We start from the raw sequence: 25,185 nt of genomic DNA, 5'->3' as shown, positions 1-25,185 counted from the left end.
TTATTCATGCTTTCTCTCTCTCCCTCTCTCAAATAAATAAAATCTTAAAAAACAAACAACTCCTTGAAAGAAAAACTAGTATCCCTAGCCCTCTCCCTCCTATTTTCTCAAAACTTCTCCAGTCTAGCTCTCGTCCTCAGCACTCACTCCACCCCAACTGATCTGGTTAGCAATAATCTGCACAATGCCAAACCCAAGTGTCAGTTCTTAACCCTCATCTTAAGGAGCCTATCAGCATTTGACAAAAGATCATTCCTTCCATCCTCAGTTGGCCCTGGAGACATTATTTGCTCTTGGTCGCCCTTTACTTCTTTGGCTGTCCCATCTCATTCTCCTCTACTGGTTCCTCCTCATCTTTCCTATCTTCAAGTGTTGGAGTATCCCCAGGACTTAGTTTTCCAGACAGCTTCTTTCTATATTCACTTCCCAGGTGATTCACATATTGACAGTTCTTGGATTTCTATCTTTAATCTGGACCTCTCTCCTAAATGCCAGACTTAGAAATATTTCTAAATTTCTTCCCTTTACCTGCTCTTACTGTATTTTTCACCTTTTAATAAATGGCAACTCCATCCTTTTAGGTGATTGATTCAAAAATCTTGCTGTTCATTTTGACTACTCTCACACTCTACATCTGTAGATGTAGCAGTTGCTACAAATCCTGTTGTCTCTAACTTAAAAACATCATGTTATACTACCTCCACTGCTTCCATTGTAGCCCAAGTCATCATCACTTCTTACATGCCTACTGCAATAGCCTGGGGACCATACTCCCACTCTAACACCCATACAGTCTATAGTGTATCTTCTGCAAAGGTGCCAGAACTATCTTGTTCTTTTTAACTGAAGTTCTTATTGAGATCATTATAGATTCACATGTAAGAAATAAAACAGAGGGATCCCTTGTACACTCTCTTCAGTTTCCCAGTGGTAACATTTTGCAAAAGTGTAGTACACCTACGTACTGACATTTATATAGTCTGCTAATCTTATTTTGATGTCCCCAGTTTTACTGGTACTCGTGTGTGTCTGTGGGGGAGTCCATACCATATTATCACCTAGTAGGTTTGTATATCCACCACCACAGTCAAGATACTGAGTAGTTTCCACACAAGAAGTCTTCGTGTGGTCCTTTTATAACCACACCTGCCTCGTTCTCTAAGCCCTGGTCAACTACTGATCTGCCTCTATTTCTAAAATTTGGTTTCAAAAGTGTTACATACATAGAATCATACAATATGCAACTTTAGGAACTGACATCATTAAACATAAATCTCTAGAGAGTCATCCAAGTAGCTGTATCAATAGTTCATTCTTCTGTTTTTTAAAGAGACTTTTTTTTTTTTTAAGATTTTATTCATTTATTTGACAGACAGAGATCACAAGTAAGCAGAGAGGCAGGCAGAGAGAGAGGGGGAAGCATGCTCCCTGCTGAGCAGAGAGCCCAATGCGGGGCTCCATCCCAGGACCCTGAGATCACGACCAGAGCCAAAGGCAGAGGCTTAACTCACTGAGCCACCCAGGCGCCCCATTCTTTTTTTAAAAGATTTTATTTATTACTTTGCCAAAGAGAGAGTGGATGTGTACAAGCAGGGGAGCAGCAGGTAGAGGGAGAAGCAGACTCCCTGCTGAGCAAGGAGCCCGATGTGGGACTCGATCCCAGGACCCCAGAATCATGACCTGAGCCCAAGGCAGATGCTTAAACGACTGAGCCACCCAGGCGTCCCAGGTCATTCCCTTTTATTGTATTCCATGGTATGTATGTACTACAGTTTAACCATTTATATATGGAAAGCCATCAGGTATGATTCCAGTTCTTGACTATTACAAATAAAGTGTCAGTGAACATTTGTGTACAGATTTTTATGTGATAATTAGTCAAATCGCGTTAATTCTATTGCTCACAATCTTCTAATGGCATAAAATAAAATAAAAAAATGAGAATAAAAGCCAAATGGTCTAGAAGGCCCTATATGATCTCCCTACAAGCCCCAACTAATTTTCAACCATTTCAAACTGGGCAAATACTGCCTCAGGGCCTTTGCACTTAATGTTCCTTCTGCGTAGCACACTCTTGCCTAACACAGCTAAATAACCTGCTCCCTCACTTCCAGAAGGTCTCCGCTTAAGTGTCAACTGATTAGCGAAGTCTTCTCTGTTTATTATATATAAAAGATGAACCCCACAGCCCACCCCGCCGTGCTGCACGAGGCAACCTCTTCTTACCCCGTATTTCCCTCTATATTGTTACTTGACATTACATATTTATTGATTCACTGTCTGTATTCTGTCACTAAAATCTAAATTATATTCAAGCAAAGCCTTTGTTTTGTTCACTCCTGTATCCTCAATAGAGAACAGACTGTGGAACATGCTAATAAAAAATGGCCAATATAATTAATTTCAATGCTAACAGTGAACTTACAAAAGTCATATAAGTTAACCTGGAGTTGGGGTACCTGGGTGGCTTAGTCAGATTCCTGGGATTAAGCCCCACATCAGGCTGCCTGCTCAGGGGGAACCTGCTTCTCCCTCTCCCTGGGCTGCTCTCCCTGCTTGTGCTCTCTCACTCATGCTCTCAAATAAATAAAATCTTAAAAAAAAGAAAAGAAAAGAAAAAGTTAACCTGGAGTTACACTAACCTCTTAACTTTATATGAAAGTAACTTTGTTTTAGGATGGTTCTTCCTGGATCAGACCTTCCTAAATTAGGAAGCTATTTAAGAAATAAAAAAATCAAGGGGCGTCTGGGTGGCTCAATCAGTTGAGCATCTGCCTTGGGTGCAGGTCATGATCCTGGAGTCCCAGGATAGAGCTCTATGTCAGGCTTCCTGCTCAGTAGGGAGTCTGCTTCTCCCTCTCACTCTGCCCCTCCCTCCACTTGTGCTCACTTGCTCTCAAATAAAATCTTATTTAAAAAAAACTTTAAAAAAAATCAATAAATGTTTATTTCTTTTTTACACCAAAAATAGAAAACTTAACGCTCGATTAATATGGCTCACTCCATATTCTTAAGTTTTTCATGTTAAATTGCTAGGCCTAAGTTCTTCAAAATTTGCCTTTTATTTTAAAAGTTGTATTTATTTATTTAAGTAATCTCTACACTCAACATGGTATTCAAACTCATGACCCCAAGATCAAGTCCCATACTCCCCCAACTGTGCCAGCCAGATGCTCCCCACCAATTTGCCTTTTTTAAACATACACACACACACACACACACACACACACACACACAACCCCACCCCCTGGCAAGGCTAAACTAAAAAATGATGAAACTGCCAAGTGCTGACAAAAAGACATGAAACAACTGCAACTCTCATAAGTTGCTAGTGGAACGCAAATGGATTCAACCACTTTGGAGAACAATCTGGCAGTATCTACCAGAACTAAACACACTCATACCATAATAACACAGGAATTTCTTATGTCCAAGGATATTAGTGTTTGTTAATAAAATAAGATAAACAAAAATCTTAATACAGCTTTATTCATAATATCCCCAAACTAGAAATGATGCAAATGCCCATTACCAGGAGAATACACAAATGAATTGTGGTACAGTCTTAAATAGAACACTCACAGTAATAAAGTTCTGGACATGTAAAAACATGAGTGAACTTAACATGTATTATGTTGAAAGGAATATAAAAAGCTAGACATGAAATACATACTGCATGTTTTTATTATAAATGAAATTCAAGAAGAGGCAAAAATAATCCATGTGGATGGAAATCAGAATAGCTATTGGGGGGTTACTGATTAGGTATGGACATTAGAGAACATTCTGAGGTGATGAAAATAGTTATATCTTAAACTGAGTGATAGTTATACAAGTATATACACATGCATAACATTTATTAAGCTGCTCTCTTAAAGTTTTCTTCCTTTACTCTAAGTTATATATCAAAAAATCAAATAATATACTTGCTTTGTGCAAGTAATGACATGTACTTGATGTTGAGGATTAAAGTTCCCACAAACAGAAAAGGCTGATTTATCTGTAGCCATGGTAACAAACAGTCATCAAAAACCCCAAAAACCAAAACCAAGGATTTGCCTTTGCAAACCAATCAATCACTGGCAGCTTCTCAGTTCTGAAGGTCAGCCAATCAGGAGGAGACTCACTCTATTAAGCACTCCTCAGTGGCAACCAATGAACAGACTCCCCCAAATAACCATGCTTCTCTATGATGTCATTTGGGCCTTGGAAAAATTTGCCAGTTCTGGAATTCCATACTTCCCAAAACCCTATAAAGAAAATTGGTCTCCCTGTTCAGGCTATACCTAGCCAGCACAGCTTTCCCTTATTATAGTTTAGTATTATTTAGCTTTATCTTCTTGTTTCAGATACTGACTACTGACTGATAGTCCTATTATCCTTTCATGCTAAAGTAAACTTTTAGTCATTATTTGTGTTTAATTCAAATAAAAGTATTTCAGTGTTGATACATAGTAGCTAATAGTAGTTAGGATCAAAATATTCCCTCTAGATAAATACCCATCTAATCATTTAAACTGGATTACAGCTCACCATTCAATAACTCCTAAGTATCTGCTTCAATTTGCTTTCAAGAAAAAAAAAATTCAAATCAACATTGCCTTTTTTTGTTTGAATCTGGCTTCAGAATTAATCCAGAAACAATTTTAAAGTAAATTAACTCTGTCTGGAGATTTTAACATTTAAAGCATCTAAAATGTTCTCTTATTTAAATGCTAGGCTTGAGTTTCATCTCTGCTGGTTTGAGGAACATTCCCTGTGATGGAGAAGGCTGGAGTAAAAGAGAGTCATCTGTTCCTTCCCGGCATTATCAAAGCAGAGGCTGAGTATGAATATCTGTCAGGGACAGTGTGCAGCTGCTTCCTCAGCTAGAAGGGAGTTGAAGAGTCTCATAAGATCATTTCCCCTTTATGAGCTAATGGTCTTAGATAACACTAATTATAACCAAAACATGTACTTCGTGTCCACTGCATCCAAAGTACTATGCATGGCGTTTACCTTCTAAAAAGTAAAACCATTTTATTTTTAGTTATACATAATATGTATTACTTTTATAGCAAATAAGACATTTTTTAAAGAGAAAAAATCGGATGCTAAATCCATCCTTCTGCTCACTACATCTTTTATACAATGAGGCCTAAAAGACAGTACATGAAATAATTTTGTGAAGTTCCTAGGATGCTGTGATTGACCCGGATGAGGACACATCTGAGTGAGGTAGCTGCTTTGCAGACAGACGTTTGAGAAAATGGTAGCTGATTATTCTGTGTAAAAATTCCATGAAAAGAAACCAACCCATATATGAGATTAGCTAAGTAGCCCCATCCTTCTGCCATTGCTACTGACACTACCACAAATTTCAAAAAAATGAGATCTACATATCTCATAAAGAAAGAAAATAAAATGTGAAGTCTGAAGGCAACCCAGAAAAACTTGTTAGGGTGAGAAAAAAGAAGAGATTTAATTAGAAGCAGGTCACTCAGGGCATCCCGAACGTAGAAAGCAGCCAGATAATTTCTGTGACTATTACAAGAAAATACTTCACAGGTTACTCATACAACTACAAAAACCACCTCTCGACAAAACTGAGAGACTTTGTGGCTCCCATGTACCCCACTTCCTTCTCTGATTCAAAGCAGCAAAGCCAGCTCCCAGTCCTGGCCCACCTCCTCTCTTTTTATACTTCTTGGTGGTGTTGTGGCATCAGAAATACAGGCCAACGTCAGAGAGGAACCCACTCTGTGCACACCACTGGTGAATGCCAAAACAGCCACACCCTTAGCACACCCAGTTTCTTAGAACCAAATATTTTTCAGTCTTCTCCTTTTCCTCCTCCTTCTTTTTGGTTTAATAGATTGGGTAGGTTAGGAAATGCTGAAGCTTTTTAAAAAATTGTTGCAAACTCAAAAAATCTTAAAATAGCAATTACATCATATGAACAAGTCTCTCGGGGTAAGAAGGTTACAGAGCTCTTTATCTTTGCTGGTTAACCTAAAAGAGCCTTCTACCAGTCATACTGTGGACAAAACCAAATATGAGATGAGGTAGTTTGGGGGAAGCTTAACAGTGCTCAGCCATCAATCAAAACGCTGAATCCATTCCAAGTATATAATGAGAGAACAATGTGAGGGCCTTCTTTTCTTTCTCTCCCAAAGGGAAGTATCGCTATGACTCATTCCTCCTCTACCAAGAATTTTCTTAATCCACCAAGTTAGTAAGCATTGAACTATACACACAATCTTAAAATAAACGAGGCTAGGTCTAAAAGAAATCATGCTGAGAGCAAGCTGAATTTCATGCAGTGAATAAAAGGTGAATGGTAACATCTTTCCTCAGTTTCATCCCTTCTGAATTTCCTGGGCTTCAGACCAGGTTCTTTACTTCTCTTCATTCTGAAAAGCTCTCCTTTTTCAACCTCACCAACTACTGTATCTTCAAATCAATATATATTTGTATGCATTTATGAAGTACCTATTATTATATTTAATGTACTGTCCTGGGGAAGGGGGAGCAATGAACTGGAGGGGTGGGACATGGATAGAGAAAAGGACCGTGGGACAGGAGGAAAAGAATTTGAGAAAATTTATAGAACGGATTCTTGGTTTTTTTTCTCCCCACTTTATAAATGCTTCTCAAACTGGGATTTAAGACATCATAGGAATCAAAGACGGTACAAATAGGGCATAAAGACTTTGATAATCATAGACTTAATGTTAAATGTAGGTACATACTTAATAGTATCAATTTTGATACAGTGTTCCTCTCTCTCTGTTTTCAAAAGTGGTGACCAGAAAAGTTGGGTATACAGCAAAGGTAAATCTGATTCCCTCTCAAACCCTCCTGCCCCCTCGACACCAGAGTGTAGCCTGGGCAGCACACTGCAAAGAAGCCATCACTGGGATGTCTCTTCTTTCTCCACTCTACCTTTTCATCCAAGGGTATGCAGAACCCTATTCTCTAGCAATGCTGCAACAACAACTGTGCCACAAAAAAGATTAAGAAGCAAACCGCTATTAAACTGAAAATGGGTTTATACAGAAAAATATACTTCCAAATGAGAAACTATCCTGGGAAAAATCAACAAAATGTGCCTGGATGAAGATATACATGATGGTTGTTAGTCATACTGGCATGGCTGCTGATTAACAATTAATAAGGCATGGAAATGCCTTATTATGAAAGCTGCCCCAGCATTCTATAGACTGTAAAAAGGTAAGGTTTTGGTAAAACATGGGAGAAAGTGCTCTAAGGGCTTACCACAACTAATTTAAACCACCAAAACAAACCTATAAGATGTGGAAAATGGCAGAGAGAATATTTTTTATATGAAGATTTCCCAAATTAATGTTTAAAAAATACTAGTGAGCACACAGTATAGAGTAGTATTATTTGTGTTTATTGTATTATTTGTAATTGCAAAATAATACACTATCTTGACCAAAATGGCAAGCATTACAGTAGACAAACATCTAAAATAAAAAATTCTTTTTTAAAAAAGATTTTTATTTATTTATTTGACAGACAAAGACAAAGATCACAAGTAGGCAGAGAGGCAGGCAGAGAGAGAAGAGGGGAAGCAGACTCCCTGCCAAGCAGGGAGCCTGATGCAGGGCTCGATCCCAGGAACCTGAGATCACGACCTGAGCCGAAAGCAGAGGCTTTACCCCACTGAGCCACCTAAAATAAAAAAATCTTAAAGTATCTCCTTATCCTGTGTCTCATGCTGCTAGTATTTTAATCCTTCATGACCAGATTTTGTTTTGAACCAACAACTGATCTTCAAATAAAATGCATTCTTTGTAAATAAAATTCTACTTTTCCCTCCTTTTTGAGGAGGGTGAGTCTGGCTGATTATAATGGGGATACAATAGTATGAAGTTCTAAAAATTGAATGGAAAAGCCTTCAGTCTTAAAAATAGATGAAAAGAAAATTCTCAATTTTAGATAGACTATGTAACTTCAGCCCCTATTCTCTGCCAAAATAAGGACAATCCTATCTTTAGACTCCCTGACGAATACTTCTGAGTCTTTCCCGAAGATACAACAAACTGTGACAAACTTAAGTACCTGACAGAATTCAGTTATTATTTTTTTAAGATTTTATTTATCTGACAGACAGAGAGATCACAACTATGCAGAGAGGCAGGCAGAGAGGGAGGGGGAAGCAGGCTCCCCACTGAGCAGAGAGCCCGATGAAGGGCTCGATCCCAGGACCCTGGGATCATGACCTAAGTTGAAGGCAGAGGCTTTAACCCACTGAGCCACCCACGCGCCCCCATAATTCAATTATTACTCAAGGAGGAAAAATGACCCCAAAAATCCAGAAGGAATATCAGAATTCTTAGGGAGAAAATGCCTAGCACTTAGCTCCTAGCACTGAACTGGGCTTAAGAGCTCTGTGACTGGGGCACCTGGGTGGCTTAGTGGGTTAAGCCCCTGCCTTCAGCTCAGGTCATGACTCCAGGATCCTGGGATCGAGGCCTGGGATCAAGCCCTGCATTGGGCTCTCTGCTCAGCGGGGAGCCTGCTTCCTCCTCTCTCTCTCTCTCTCTCTGCCTGCCTCTCTGCCTACTTGTGATCTCTGTCTGTCAAGTAAATAAAATCTCAAAAAAAAAAAAAAAAAGAAAGAAAAAAAGAGCTCTGTGACTATGAGCAAGTCACCTCCCTTCTCAATTTGCTTGGGTAGATAAGGAATAACCCAATCATGGCCTCAGTTCTGACAATGGATTCATCCACATGCACAGTGGACACTGCAAATCAAACAGCCTGTTCCCCAGGGAGCACAGACTCCACCTCAGTCCTTAAGCAAGCCACTACCAACAGATGAGAAGTGGCAAGAGGACGAAGCTTGTTCACTTTATCCCTGGGCTCATGGGCCTCCGGTTTTTTCCTAGCTCTAATAGTCCATCATCTTAAGGAAACCCTATTTAACTCGACCTTGGAAAAAAATAGTAACTTGCCCTCATCATTGCCAAGATGAACAATGTAGAAGTAGGAAGGAAATATATGAAAAGCTGAATCATGCTAGATAAGCACAAAAACAATAAAGTAAAATACTTCAGGAAAGGGACTTGAAAAACCAGAACAGACAGATTAAGCAACAAGAAAAGTAAATAATGAAGTCAAACATGGGCCAATGTTGTGTAATAGAGAAATTAAAGTGGAATGACCATATTAATAAATGCTTTCCTGAAAAGTCACCAAATAAAGCAAATTTCTATCATTTCCTATTTTCCTATAATAAAATAGACGTGGCTTATGAAAACATGTATTCCCAAGAAGACATAAATTATATGAATGCAAAACAATTTTAATCACAAAATATAAATTTTATTAATACAGTAAAAATTCTAAAGTAGCACATTCATTTCTGCCTTGTTCTTTATTTCATTTTCTCTTTTTAAATTTAAAAGTATCTAACTATTGTTGCTATTTTTATTAAATTTTAAAACCAAGACACTCAAGAGTAAGACAGTACTGGAAGATATTACAAAGACTTAAGAGTAAGGAAAATAGGTGAGGATTTGGTATTTTAGGAAAGAGATCTTTGGGAAACAAGCTTCATAAAGGGTTCAGTTTCAGACAGTGACTTATTCTAAGGAATTTTAGAGAGGTCACCCAACCCCATTATTCGTCTACATCCATTCCTCAAATGTGGTCCACTTTTCTCCTTTAGCACAAGAAACTGCAAGTGTTTCTGTGGCTCAGGTCATGGTTTACGGGGAAAGTCCTGGGATTGAGCCCCGTGCCATCATTCATCATGTTCCCTGCTCAGTGGGAAGTCTGCTTCTCCCTCTGCCCCTCCCCCTGCTTGTGCTCTCTTTCTCTCAGATAAATAAAATCAGAAAGAAAGAAAGAAAGAGAGGGAAGGAGAAAGAAAAGGGAAGAGAAGAAACGAAATGAAACTGTAAGGGTTAACAAATGACTCCTAAGATGCTTCCAGATCTGAGTCTAAGATCATTCAACTTTTAAAAATGAGTGTCTTGGGAATAACTCTGGAAAGATTCACAAGAACCAAAGACAAACTGGAAAACTAAAGACACAGGGAGAGTCTCGCTCTCTGTATATACACAGTGGTCACTATATATCCAGTGGTCTCTTTTGAGTTATGTTTCATATGCATTTATTTTATTTTGAACTTAAAGAACCTATCAGCTGTTGCATTGTGATGCTGTATATGAAAAAATAGTAACAAACACTGTCTTTGACTTTTGAATTATGCGTGTTACACCCAGGAATAGCGAAAGTATTTTGGTGGAAAAGCAAAACAACAAAAAGCATTAGCCATCAGAGTCCTGGTAAAAGAATTTCAGAATGTTAATTAAGAAAAAAACTAACAATCTATGAGACCAGTATTAAAACCATTTCAAGAGTTTTAGGAGGTTTTTTCCTTTTCCCTAAAGAAACATCAAGAGAATAACTAACTTTTCTGAAGTTCTGCTCAGGCCTTCAAAGCCTTGTGTTTCTGGACCCTGCCCCTTCCAGGAACAATTCCAATACCTAGCGATATTTCTGGAGGCTTATAAAGAGAGGAAGTAAAAACAATGCTTTTACCAAGCCCTCTCTCCCAGGGACAAGAAAACTCCTAGTCTGACTCTAAGCTCTCGTTCTCCACTCTAACGACGTGGCTTACAGTCATTTAACTATGCTTCCTCTAACAGTGCTTTTATATTTCATTCTTTTGCTTAAAATTTTTGATTTGTTAGGTGTTTGTATTTTAATAGTTTCTCAGGTGATTTTGGTAAAATTCCACCTTCCTTTCACTAAGAATTACTAGGAATCCTCTGCTCTAACCTGACTGGCTTCCTCAGGGTCTCACAAATAAGTTCACTACACCCCTTTGCCTCATTTGTTTCCTACAGTGGTGTGTATTTCTCTTCAACAATCTTTCCTATTCCACCCTCAAATTTCACTTCTCTGTTCTATCCATATTCTGTACATGCTACAAACACTAGCTGAAGTCCAACCTCTCAGAAGCCCTTCCTAGCTTTTCCAACACTACTTGGTCTCTTTTCTACTCTGAAGGTCAACAATGCTTCACACCATTTGGCCCTAATATTTGTCACTGATTCAAGTGTCTGGTGCCCTGACCGGTATGAACACAGGCTCCTCCAGACCATGCCTCACTCCAATATGGTGAAGACATTTCATACACCTTCAGAGACACAGCACACTTTTGATTTTTAGAGATACTACCAGTTTTGCTCTAATTAATTTCAGGAGCCTGGGGATATAACAAGCTTTGCTATAGCAATTAAATTAATTTTCAGACTAACATGGAAAAGCAGTTATAATGTCTGAAAAGGCACATGCCCACAATATGTCTTGATGCCTCAAAGGGGAGAAGGGGACTACAGAACTGATCAAAGAGATTGTAGATCCTGGAGTTAGGGTATAATTATCTTCAGGTGGAGAATATTAAGAGAGGATGAGTTCCATCAGTCAACAGGCAAAAAAGGAGCCATTCAAGACAATGGCACTAACCTCATCCCAACCTTGATCCTAAGTCCCAAGTGTAGAGAACCTCATTCTTAACAAGTTACTAGAATATTTAGAATTAGCCAATACCTGAATACCAAGAGATGTGATACTTGTAAATAACCACATGGCAGCTGGGAGCAACATCCACACAGACCACATATGTGATCTTGTGAACAGAAAAGGGCAAGTTGACTATCATCTTCTAGACCAAAGAGAGCACTGAAGTGTTTTTGATAGGAAAAGTTATTTGGTATTATTTAATTGTACACTTACAATGGATGAATTTTATAGTATGTAAATTATACCTCAATAAAATTGTTTAAAACAGATTTAGTGACTTGAGCTGGAGTATCTGCATGTGGTGAAGCACCCGACAGTCCAGTAAGGACAGGGTATCACAGGTTTTTTATTTGGACTAATTTAAGACAGAAGGCAAAAAAAAAACCCTGGTATAAAAATAAATTTTTCATGATACTAAGATAGGAGAGTTCCTTATAAATAATAAAAACTACAAAAAATAACCTTTGAAAAATACATACACACAGGGACGTCTGGGTGGCTCAGTTGGTTGGACGACTGCCTTCGGCTCATGTCATGATCCCAGAGTTCCAGGATAGAGTCCCGCATTGGGCTCCCAGCTCCACGGGGAGTCTGCTTCTCCCTCTGACCTTCTCCTTGCTCATGCTCTCTCTCACTGTCTCTCTCTCAAATAAATAAATAAAATCTTTAAAAAAAAAAAAAGAAAGAAAGAAAAATGCATACACACATACTATAAAAACCAAACCACATAAAACTACTGAAATAATGAGGACCAGACGGCTAATGGGAATAGTTTCTAGGAAAGGAGAAATGGAAGGGAGTGGGGAGGAAAAGAAAAACTAATATTTAAGACTGATGATAGCTTAAAAAAAAAAAAAAAAGAAAGAAAGAAAAACAGAACTGATGAAAGAAGGGATGTCTTAGGAATCATTGCTATTGGCCAAGAAGCTTGGTTACTGCCCTCAGGGTCATAAGGTTTGCCTTGGCACAGGTTCTTTTAAAAGGCTGATGGACAGTTTTCCTGTAATAGTAGACAAGGGGAATCAAGAGAGCCACACAGAATTAAAGGCAATTTAATGCAAGGAAGAAGAGGAGGTTGCTGAGAGGACCCAAAACAAAAGTTCATGATAATATTTCTCAAATTAACAATTATCATATCAACTGGGGGGGAAAAATTTATATATATATACATATATGTATATATATATACATATATATGTATATATATATACATATATGTATATATATATATATATTTTTAATTTACTCATTTGAGAGAAAGAGAAAGCATACAAGCAGGGGAAAAGGCAGAGGGAGAGGGAGAAGCAGGTTCCCCACCTAGTCAGCCAGGAGCCCAATGTGGGACTGGATCCCAGGACCTGGAGATCATGACCTAAGCTAAAGGCAGAGCCCTAACCATCTGAGCCGTCCAAGCGCCCCTGAAATTTATTTTTAAGTGATAGAATAAGACCATATCTTACATCTTAAAAACATATTTCTTTCATTTGCCTGAGTTTCTCAAATTAACAAGGAATCCAGATGCCATATCCTGATATTATGGAAACAAAAAAAAAAAAAAAAAAAAAAAAAAAAAAGGAATCAACTTTTATCTGCATACCTACTATATGCCAGGTACTTTACTATATACATCACTTCATACTAATTCTGAAAAATATTACTATCCCCATATCATAAATGAAGAAACTGCAGCTCAGACAATAAAGTGCCTGCCCAAGGATATACCTTCTTTCTCAACAGTGGATGTGAGATTTGAACCTGACCCCAAAATCCATGCTTTTTACACTGTATCACACTACCTCTATAAAATACTTTCTACCAAGGTTTTACTTTTATGTGACAACACACTACACAGTAACAGAAACAAATTACTAAAGTGAGAGTAAATGGCAACAAGAAGCCACAGCTAGAGGCAAAAGAGAAGGACAAACTATAAAATAACAAAAACACAAAATTGTGGAACAATGTAATGCAATTACTAACAGCCTATAAATCAAAAATCTCAGAAGGCAAATCAGTAGCACAGAATAATACCCAATGCACACAATGAATTCTCAATTTTATATTCTCCAAATCATCTTGGTTAAATTAAGTTTGAAGGATTCCATTTAAGAATTTCATTTCATCAACAAATGGTGCTGGGAAAACTGGACAGCTACGTGCAAAAGACGCCACTAGACTACTTTCTTTCACATACACAAAAATAAACTCAAAATGGGTTAAAGACCAAATGTGAGACCTGAAACTTACTAAAATCCTCGAAGAGAGCACAAAAAGTAATTTCTCTAACATCAGCTGTAGCAACACATTTCTAGATACGTCTCCAGAGGCAAGGGAAACAAAAGCAAAAATAAACTATCAGAACTATGACAAAATAAAAAGCTTCTGCACAGCAAAGGAAACAATCAACAAAACTGAAAGGCAACCCACTGAAAAGAAAATATTTGCAAAATATATATTCAATAAAGGGTTAGTAACCAAAATATATAAGGAACTGATACAACTCAACACCCAAAATTAACAAATAATCCAATTAAAAAATGGGTAGAAGAACATGAACAGACTTTGTCCAAAGAAGACATACAAATGGCCCCAGACACATGAAAAAATGTTTAACATCACTCATCATAAGGAAATGCAAATTAAAACTACAATGAGATACCGCCTCACAGCTGTCAGAATGTCTAAAATTAAAAAAAAAAAAAAAAAAAAAAACCACAAGAAGCAACAAGTGCTGGTGAGGATGTGGAGAAAAAGGAACCCTCTTGCATGGTGGGAATGCAAACTGGTGCAGCCACAATGGAAAACACTATGGAGGTTCCTCAAAAAATTAAAAAAGAACTACCCTCCTGGGATCGAGCCCCGCATCGGGCTCTCTGCTCAGCAGAGAACCTGCTTCCTCCTCCCTCTCTGCCTGCTTGTGATCTCTCTCTGTCAAATAAATAAATAAATAATCTTTAAAAAAAAAAAAAAACAAAAAAAAACTACCCTACAACTCAGCAATTGTACTACTAGGTATTTACCCAAAGGATACAAAAATATTGATATGGAAGCAGTCCAAGTGTCCATCAACAGATGAATAAAGAAGATGTGGTATACAGTGGAATATTATACAGCCATAAAAAAGAATGAAATCTTACAATGTGCAACAATTAAATCTCCCCAGGTGGGGTTTGTATTCTAGGATGCTGGTGGGAACAGATGGTTACCGGAGAGGCGGGGAGAGGAACGGGTGAAATGGATGATGGAAATGATATAGTACACTTATCATGAAGAAAAAGAAAGAAAAGAAGAAAGGAAGAAAGAAGATTAGGAAAAACTTTATAATACATTTTACAAAAAATGACATTTAAAATAGCTTTGAAAAGATTTCAGTCTTCCCACAAAGATTTCAATTGGTAACCTTGGACAATATGATGAACTATCTTTGTCCCTGTGTTCTCATCTGTGAAACAAAAATAATAATAGAACCTATCTCATGGGCCTGACATATTAATTCATTAGATGAATTAATATACTATATGTATTAATATATTCTATGTTATATATGAATATATATTAATATATTATATGAATTAATATATGTATTAATTCATTAGATGAATAAATACATATAAATCACTTAGAATACTTATTGACACATGGCAGGTGTTCACTAAATGTTAGCTAATGAAGTCATTAATTATTCTCAAAGTTCATTCTCATACTTCATTAGTTCATATTACTATGCTGTAATCCATATAATGCAGTTAATTGCAGAGATTAGGCAAGAAAGATGAAGACTAAAAAAGAATACATAAAAGTGAGAGATGGATGTATACAAAGAGAACAGTAGAAGATAGGTGCCAAATTACCATCTTGCCCACATTTCTATCAAAATTTATCAAAATATCTCTTTCCTCCATAGGCTGTGAGCACTTTGAAGGCAGGTACTGTTATATTATTTTATATTTTACGTTATTTTATGTCATTATTTATATTATACCATCATATTGCCTGCAACACAAGAGACAGCAAATACGTGTATAATAAGGGGGGAGCAGAAAGTTTTTGTTTTTTGTTTTTAATATTTTTATTTATTTGTCAGAGAGAGAGAGAGAGCAAAGAAGCAGGTTCTCCATGTAGCAAGGAGCCTGATGTGGGGCTCAATCACAACCTGAGCAGAAGGTAGCTGCTTAACCAAGTGAGCGACCCAGGTATCCCTGGGGATCAGTAAGCTTTGAGATCAATGATGGGAGTACCTGATTTAACCATATCCTAACTGGGCCAGGGGTTAGAGTCAATAAAGATCTATTATCACTTTTTTTTTTAAATAATGTGTTTTAATTTAATTTTTTTAATTTTATTTTTTATAAACATATAATATATTTTTATCCCCAGGGGTACAGGTCTGTGAATCGCCAGGTTTACACACTTCACAGCACTCACCATAGCACATACCCTCCCCAATGTCCATAATCCTACTCCCCCTCCCAAACCCCCTCCCCCCATCAACCCTCAGTTTGTTTTGTGAGATTAAGAGTCACTTATGGTTTGTCTCCCTCCCAATCCCATCTTGTTTCATTTACTCTTCTCCTACCCCCTTAACCCCCCATGTTGCATCTCCTCTCCCTCATATCAGGGAGATCATATGATAGTTGTCTTTCTCCAATTGACTTATTTCTCTAAGCATGATACCCTCTAGTTCCATCCACGTCGTCTCAAATGGCAAGATTTCATTTCTTTTGATGGCTGCATAGTATTCCATTGTGTATATACACCACATCTTCTTTATCCATTCATCTGTTGATGGACATCTAGGTTCTTTCCATAGTTTGGCTATTGTAGACATTGCTGCTATAAACATTTGGGTACACGTGCCCCTTCGGATCACTCTATTATCACTTTTTTACTCAATGGATTATCAACACGCTATTTCCCTTTTCTTTCTGAACTAGAAAATAAATTTCTAAAATGTTTAAAGATAGTTAATTTGTTCTAAAACTAGAAATCATTCAAATGATAAAACAAATTTCAGTAATTTATGTTAAATATTACAAATATTGCTCTGATTAGTCTGTTATCTCCAAGGTTAATTCTAATGGTCAAAAGGTCAGAGTCACAGCAATAAACAGACACTACATAAGAGACACACCTACTTTTTAGCTGTTAATCTGCCACATGCAGTGCAGATACAAAAAAGTAAAGGCACAGGTACCTCTGACCTCTGGTACCAAAATAAGCATGTTTGGGGATGACCAACCCTAAGCCCCCTTGTCTGGGACCAACCTTACCCCAGATCCTATTTAGTATACAGCCTAAGCAACCATCAATTCCCCTCCCTCACAGTTATTTGGTGCAAGGGATATCCCTACTCTGAGCAGGAGAGCAGTCCAATTCTTCACCAGGAATATGGAAAGCTGGGAAACAAAACTTGAATTGAGAGATCACATGTCTCTCGTCTGGGGGCAGCATCACAGCAAGTTTAAGTCATATGCTGAAGCTAAGGGGAAAGCAAAAGTCAAGAGAAAGCCAGTCCAAAAAGGAAATAATGAAGCAGGGCTGGGGCAAGGGTGAGGGAGAAAGGCACTTGCCTTGGGTGCAAGATTTAAGAGGGCACCAAAAAAACCTCAGTGATCAAGAAAGGTAAATACTGTAATGCAGTCTTAAAAAATCCAGATTAGTGTCCTACAACAGAGCAGAGGCACAACAGGAAAAAGAGAGTCCATGCAAGCTGCAGGCGGAGGAGGGAGTACAAAGGCTTTCCAAGTGCCGGCTCTGGGTTCCCAGCTGAGAACCCAGCTGTAAGCAAGTTCAGCTATCTTAAAAACAATCCACTGCAATTCCCAACCCTGCCACCATACCTTCTGGAAACCTAGCTTAAGTGTCAGTCGTTTTCCCTGAGACCTAAAAACCTTGGCTAATGCATAATACACCTTTGGGAAAATGAGACATGCAAATAAAACTACTTTAAAAAAAAAATCAAAGCAAAATAAAGTTAACTGATTAAAGAATGGGACTGGTAAGTAGTGCTACAAAAGATCAGAGATCACTGTGGGTGGTAAGGGAAGGACAGATTTAGCTAGAGAGGAGAAGCATATACTAAGCAAAGAGATCAAAGTACGCGCAAGGGGTGGGGAAGGAATAGGAAAGGAGCCAGCAAAAGGACAGGAAAGGAAAAGGGAAGGAGTGATCTTCACACACCCTGTATTCTGGCAAAGTAGTACAGTTCCTTGCTTTTCTGCCTCCAACCCCCAGATCACACTGCTCATTATCTCTTTTCCCTTTTTCTCCTGTTCAGATCCTTTCATATCTTTCAGGGACAGTTCAAACAACATTTCTTTGAAGAGGCTTCCCTGGTATCCTTTTTTTTTTTTTTTAAGATTTTATTTATTTATTTGACACAGAGATCAGAAGTAGGCAGAGAGGCAAGCAGAGAGAGAGGAGGAAGCAGGCTCCCCACGGAGTGGAGAGCCAGGACCCTGGGATCATGATCTGAGCCGAAGGCAGAGGCTTTAACCCACTGAGCCACCCAGGTGCTCCTTCCCTTCAGAAGGAGATATATGCCAGAAGTGAGGTATTGGCAGTGGGAAAAGACAAAAAGAGAAGAGGGTATGGCAGGGGGGAAGGCTAAGGAGCTGAATGCAGTGATAAGCATTACTCTCTCGAGAGCAAACTATACCCAGGAGTTCACCTGGGATACAGTACCATGTCTTAGGAGAGCAGAAAGATTGTTTGACTAGCCAAACTATGGAAACAGCCCAGATGTCCATCAATAGTTGAACAGATAAAGAAGATGTGGGATATTAGTCAGCCATCAAAAATAAAATAAAACAAAATCAAATCAAATCAAATCATACCATTTGCAATGACATGGATGGAACTAGAGGGTATTATGTTAAGCAAAATAAGTTAATCAGAGAAAGACAATTATATTATTTCACTCATATGTGGAATTTTTTTTTTTTTTTGACAGACAGAGATCACAAGTAGGCAGAGAGGCAGGCAGAGAGAGAGGAAGGGAAGCAGGCTCCCTGCTGAGCAGAGAGCCCGATGCGGGACTCGATCCCAGGACCCTGAGATCATGACCTGAGCCGAAGGCAGCGGCTTAACCCACTGAGCCACCCAGGCGCCCTCATATGTGGAATTTAAGAAACAAAACAGAGGATCATAGAGGAAGGGAGGGAAAAATAAAATTAAATGAAATCAGAGACAAACTGTAAGAAACTCTTAACTATAGAGAACAAACAGGGTCACTGGAGGGAAAGTGGGTAAAGGAAGGGGTCACCGGGTTACGGGCATAAAGGAAGGCACTTGACATAATGAGCACTGGGTGTTAAATGCAACTGATAAATCACTAAACTCTACCTCTGAAACTAACAATACACTATGTTAATTGGATTAAAAAAAAGATTGTTTGACAAAGAGTAATAATGAGGGCTCAAAGTGGCAAAGTAAAGGCAGGTGGAAAGGGTGTGCTGATGACTTACAAGGGCTTGGAGAGGTGAAAATATGCATTTGACTTTCAAATAATCACACATTTATTGATATTTGCCAATCTAATTAAGCATTCTTTCCCCCCACCAACCCACCTCCACCTACTCCCATACTTTCACTAAGGAGGTATAACACTCCAGTGGCAATATTAAAGCAGAAACAAAGAAAGAGGTCTTTAAGAATACTAACTTGGGTTAATGATCACCCACCAGGAACAAAAATAAATCTTGGGATTATTTCAAATTTTGCAATACCTGCCCCAGGGTAAGGGTTGCCTGAATAGACATGGGACTTATAATGTATACATTAAGGGGCCTCCTCTCTTTTCACTGCATGCATATCAAAGAAATACTCCATAATGACACTTCATTAAAAAGATAACACCACACCCAGGGAACCAAAATATTTTGTTGGTCATAGTTCCCCATATAGAAATCCCTTTACCGGGACGCCTGGGTGGCTCAGTTGGTTGAGCAGCTGCCTTCGGCTCAGGTCATGATCCCAGCGTCCTGGGATCGAGTCCCACATCGGGCTCCTTGCTTGGCAGCGAGCCTGCTTCTCCCTCTGCCTCTGCCTGCCACTCTGTCTGCCTGTGCTCATTCTCACTTCTCTCTCTATGACAAATAAATAAATAAAATCTTAAAAAAAAAAAAAAAAGAAATCCCTTTACCTTATAATAACAATTAATAACCTCCTGCTCAAAGGGTCTTCTATGCAATAGGCTCAGGAACTTCAAGACTCTTACCTATATGCCTATATACGTATTTAAATAATATATAAACGTCAGACCGTTGCTTCTGGTTAAAACAACTAAAAGCCCTGGGGAGTGTCTTAAACACCCAGAGAATACATGTGAAATAAATTCAACCTGCCATCACATTCTCCTCTACTCTTGTCCTCAGCCCTCATTTTCTTTCAGCTTGCCCTATTTTCATCCATTTCTTTCTCACCCACTTCAGGAACTGTATTCACTTGCATGTACTTGTAATGATATTAGTGCTCAGATATGCTCTGATAGGAAACTGTTTATTTGTAAAGGGTTATCTCTGTGTATCAGGTACCTTAGTTTGCAAGTTTGTCTTGGTGTGTTTGTGTTCTTTAGAGAGTAGGTGTAGGTGTTTGAGCATATGTACCTGAGAGAGTGTATATCTTTATAGGTCAAAAAGTGTGCAGGTGCCTGGGTGGCTCAGTGGGTTGGGCCGCTGCCTTCGGCTCGGGTCATGATCTCAGGGTCCTGGGATGGAGTCCCGCATCGGGCTCTCTGCTCGGCGGGGAGCCTGCTTCCCTCTCTCTCTCTCTGCCTGCCTCTCTGTCTACTTGTGATCTCTCTCTGTCAAATAAACAAATAAAATCTTTAAAAAAAAAAAAGTGTGCACATCTGTGAATGATAGCTGCTTCTCTGTATTTCAACAACTCTCAAACTATTCAGAGCATAAGAGCAAAAGAAATAAGTCACAAAAGATTATATACTGTCTGATTCCATTTTGATGAAATGTCCAGAATAGGCAAACCCACATAGACAGAAAGCAGACTAATGGCTGCCTGGGGTGGCAGGGGACGGGAGAGGCTGGGGAAAGCCAGCAGCAGCTGCTAATGTGTAAGGGGTTTCTTTTTCAGCATGATGAAAATGTTCTAAAATGGATTATGGTGATGGTTGCTCAACTCTCTGAATATACTAAAATTCACTGACTGGTACTCTTCCAGTGGGTGAATTGGATGGTGTGTGGATTTCAATAAAGCTGTTATATATTAAAGAGAGAAAATAAGGAAGCCAGAGCTGTCCTGTATTTCCACAGAAAGGTAACCTGTCTTTGAAAATGTTAACTTTGCTTTATTTTACTTAAGCTTTGGATTCAAGATTCCCCACTAAAAAGTCCCCTAACTGCTCTTTTCTCCATCTCCAGCTTTCTCTTTACTAACAATGACACACATGTAGGAGACAGTGTTTCCTGATCATTGTTCAGTGTCATAACAGAAAAAAACAGATACACCATGATACACCCATATAAAAGTATGTATATGGATGAACAAAGCCCGGAAGGAAATGAGGAAAAATTGAAATAGTTACATTGGAGTAATACAGTTTGGCATGGAAAACAAAGGCAAAGGAAAAGCTATACTTCCTTACTACCTGCAGTCCATTGACAAGTCCCTGAGAGAGGCAGAGTAACATTCCTCTAGGAACTCAGCTGCCTGGATGTTAATGCTTTGCTAGGGGCAAAAGGCATCTTAGCTCCACCCCCAGAATCCTGGGGGTCTACCTTAGGGTATGAAAGTTCCTTTGGAAACTTGCTTTATTTCTATCCCCAAGATATATGCTGGCAGTTATCCCCCATATAACCCACTGATATACACCAGAAGGGTCTCAGGACTAAGGTTTATTTAGACAGTAAAAAATGACCTTTTCCTAACAACACCTAGCCCTATTCAAGGTCCTTGAAACCTTGCTTCCAAAATTCCTTAGAGACATCCCCATCTCTAACCCCCCCCCAACTTGAAAGTATACAATGGGACACTCTTCACAACCCTAGTACAGCCCCTTCTGCCCACAAGTCCTTCCCCATGCTTTAATAAAACTACCTTTTTGCACCAAAGATGTCTCGAGAATTCTTTCTTGGCTGTCGGCTCCAAATCCCAACATCTTTCCTACCTCACAGTTGAGGTGACACTCTTTAAAAAATAATATTGTATTGTGTTATATTGGTCAGTAAAATCTGGGAGAAGAAAAAACCAACCTGTCTCCTTTGAAATTGTTCCAAGTCAAAGTCAGGAATTGTGTTGCACAAAGGACAGGACTAGAGTAGTGGAGTAAAAAGATGGAAACTAAAACACATGGATTATATATAGTTTTATTTATTTTCAGCAAATCAATAAACAAGAAAATATTAAGCTCTCTATAGCTTGCTCTAATAGAGGAGATCTCTCTGGGCTTGAATCTCCTTTCTCCTGGCTTATGGGCCTGGGTGTAACTGCTACTGAAACTAAGGTTGCCTCCATTACCTCAACCCACAGGAAAGCCATTTCAAATTCAAATTCATTATTGGCATTCCTGCATCAAAAAATATAAGGTAACCAGCCCTGGATTAATCTCAGGGTAGCTGCAGTCTGGAAGAAGTGCATAAAAGGTTTTTGTATTTTCCTTTTGCTTTGCTTTTAAAGATACAGGGCCCACGCTTAAGACACTACAACCTGATTTTCAACTAAGATACCAAGTCCATCTAAGGGAGAAAGGCAAAAAATTTTTTAACTATGTTGCTGGCACAACTAGATATCTGTATAAAGGGAAAATGAACCTAACTCCTACCTCCCATCTTTACAAAAAAATTAATTTGAGAGGGATCACAGACCTAAATGTAAAACGTGGAACAAGTATGCTTCAGAAAAGAAACAGAGAATATCTTTGCAACCCTAGGGATAGGCACAAAAAACACTAACCATAAAGTTAAAAACCGATAAAATGGACTTCATAACAATTAAAAATTTCTGCTCATCACATCATCAAGAAAATAAATAGAAAAGCCAAAGACTGGGTAAAAAACGTACATCTGAAAAGGACTTGTACTCACAATATATAAAGAACTCCTACAAACAACAGTTAAAAGATGAATCACCCAGTGAAAAAAATAGGCTACTTTAACAGATATTTTACAAGAGAAGTCAATTACTACATAGTGAAGTTCCTTAATTGTCCAAAAAAACCCCACAAACAAACAAACAAATTAAGGAACACCTGGGTGGCTCAGTCAGTTAAGCAGCTGCCTTTGGCTCAGGTAATGATCCCAGCGTCCTGGGATGGATTCCTGCATAGGGTCCTTGCTTGGTGGGGAGCCTGCTTCTCTCTCTCCCTCTGCCTGCCACTCCCTCTGCTTGTGCATGCATGCTCTTTCTCTGACAAGTAAATAAAGTCTTAAAAAAAAATACGAACGAGGTACCATTTTACAGCTTCTAATGTGGCTTAAATAAAGTCTGACAGCACTAAAATTCACCAACATTAAAAAAATGTGAAGCAACTGGAACTCATATATAAACCACTTTGGAGAACTATGTGGCAGTTTTTTAGTAAAGTTAAACATACATCTACCCTATGACTCAGTAATTCCACTCCTAGGTATTTATCAAGAAAAATGAAAACATCTATCCCCAAGAGATTTGTAAAGGAAATGTTCGTAACAACTTTATTTCTAATAACCCAATCCTGGAAAAAACCCAAACATCCATCAAAAATAAAACAGATAAAGAGCTTAGGCTATATTCTTATAATGGAATACATTCTTCAATAAAAATGTACCAACTGGGGCACCTGGGTGGCTCAGTCTGTTAAACACTCAGGTCATGATCTCATGGTCCTGGGATCAAGCCCCCCCCCCTCCCCCCGCCGCCCGCACCTCCCGCTAAGCCTTGAACTCCCTGCCAAGCTCTGAGCTGAGTCTGCTTGTCCCTCTCCTTCTCCCTCTGCCCCTCCCCCTGCTTATGCTCTCTCTGGCAAAATCTTTTTTTTAAAAAAAGTACCAGCACACACAGATCAATCTCAAAAACATTATATAACACAAAAGAAGCAAGACACACAAAAAAGCATATACTACTGTACAACTCCATTTATGTCAAGTCCAAGACTAGGCAAAACAAATCTATGGTGTCAGAAACACGAGGCTGAAAGTGGTTGCTTTAGTGGAGGAGTGTGGGTGAGGAATGACTAGAAAGGAGCATGAGGGAACTTTCTATGGTGATAAAAATGTTTTCTATCGTATTTTGCTAGAAGTTACAGTGTGTAAAGTTGTTAGAACTCCTTGAGCTGGACACTCAACATATGTGCATTTTATTGAACGTTACTGATACCTCAATAAAAATACAAAGTAGCACTTTGCTTCAAGATACGTTAATCATTTTGTTTCAAATGAAATTCTAGAATATGACATAATAGACAACTACATTTTCAATTATTTGCCACTCTCAATTACTCACATCTCTATTCCTTCATTACTGCAAATACCCAAATGGATTATAGACACAGCTATCAGAATATATGTTCACATTTAATTTTCATAAATAGCAAATTTAGTTTGATCCTACACAATTTCAATAGGTACCTACGGACTGTCAGAAGTCCAGTAGACTTTTCTGTTTTCTATAGTATTTTCCTCTCAATATGATCTTATAGCTGTGATTTATAATTGTGTTGATCTGCTATAAAAATGAGATAAGTGGAGGCTCCTGGCTGTTTTGGTTGGTGGAACATGACTGGATCTTGGGGTTGCAGGGTATAGAGATTACTTAAAAACAACAACAACAACAACAAAAACCTTAAAAAAAAACACAAAAAAAGAATAAGTAAGACATATAAATCAAATGTCTTCAAGGAAAGTCACTGACAGAACAATAATGCTTTAGCCACTATGACAGCCTAGAAAATAATGCCCTCCTCAACTATTTTAATCAAGACAGAGCCTATACATATTTAACTTTAAGAACAATTGGAAAGCAAAAAGCATGATGAATAGTTTGCCAGCTAATTGGAACCATAAAAAATAACAGCCTAAATAACAAGATTTACTATATTAGTAATATATATTAGTACATCCAACTGATACCTAAAAACCCACGAGGCCCTTTTCTCCTGTTTTACCAAGTCCTCTTTCATCTTTCTTTCTCATCTTTTCCTCTCCCTCTTTTGGTCTCTATCCCGGTATAGTTTTATCCCCACCGCCTCTCACTCTCCCTATGATATTGCTAATTGATTTTCATACAGCCAGCTCGCCCCAGGTTCCAAATAAATTTACAAAATTGTAGTGTATTCTATGTAGATTTGTCACATACTCAAAACTGTATAGAGAGTATAGCCTGAGGGCTACCTTCAGGTGAAGTTATTAACTGCAGAATAATTTGGCTTGGAGGGTATACCACAAAACTCTAGTATTAGTCATAAAAACATGATTAAAAAGAAACTGAGAACTGGGACAGTAACATTCTCAGGAAATCATTTTTGTTCCTTCAGGTCTACCACAGGACTTGGAATGACAAATGGGGCCAATGTTTCCTGAATGAATAAAATAAATGAATATTAAAAATCAGAGATATTTAGGGCTAGAATAATCTTGGGATCATCTGGTCTAATAACCTCATTTTATTTATTTATTTTATTTATTTATTTATTAAGTTTATTTGACAGAAAGG

At 38.4% G+C, this 25,185-nt stretch overlaps 1 protein-coding gene across 2 annotated transcripts in view; it reads right to left on the bottom strand.

Moving 5' to 3' along the window:
- TMOD3 (tropomodulin 3) overlaps window positions 1-25,185 on the bottom strand; it is a 79,261-nt gene that overhangs the window by 52,354 nt on the left and 1,722 nt on the right. The window contains exon 1 of one of the 2 annotated variants that reach the window (XM_047737117.1): window positions 10,795-10,807. The exons of the other annotated variant lie outside the window; for it this stretch is intronic. The gene's annotated coding sequence lies outside the window, so the exon portion shown is untranslated. Of the gene's footprint in view, window positions 1-10,794; window positions 10,808-25,185 lie in introns of those variants that run through there. 2 annotated transcript variants of the gene reach the window in all.

The sequence above is a fragment of the Lutra lutra genome, chromosome 7, assembly GCF_902655055.1.
Source record: "Lutra lutra chromosome 7, mLutLut1.2, whole genome shotgun sequence".
NCBI classification, from domain to species: domain Eukaryota; kingdom Metazoa; phylum Chordata; class Mammalia; order Carnivora; family Mustelidae; genus Lutra; species Lutra lutra.
The sequence above is the reverse complement of the archived record's forward strand: the minus strand, read 5'-3'. Positions and strand labels throughout refer to the sequence as shown.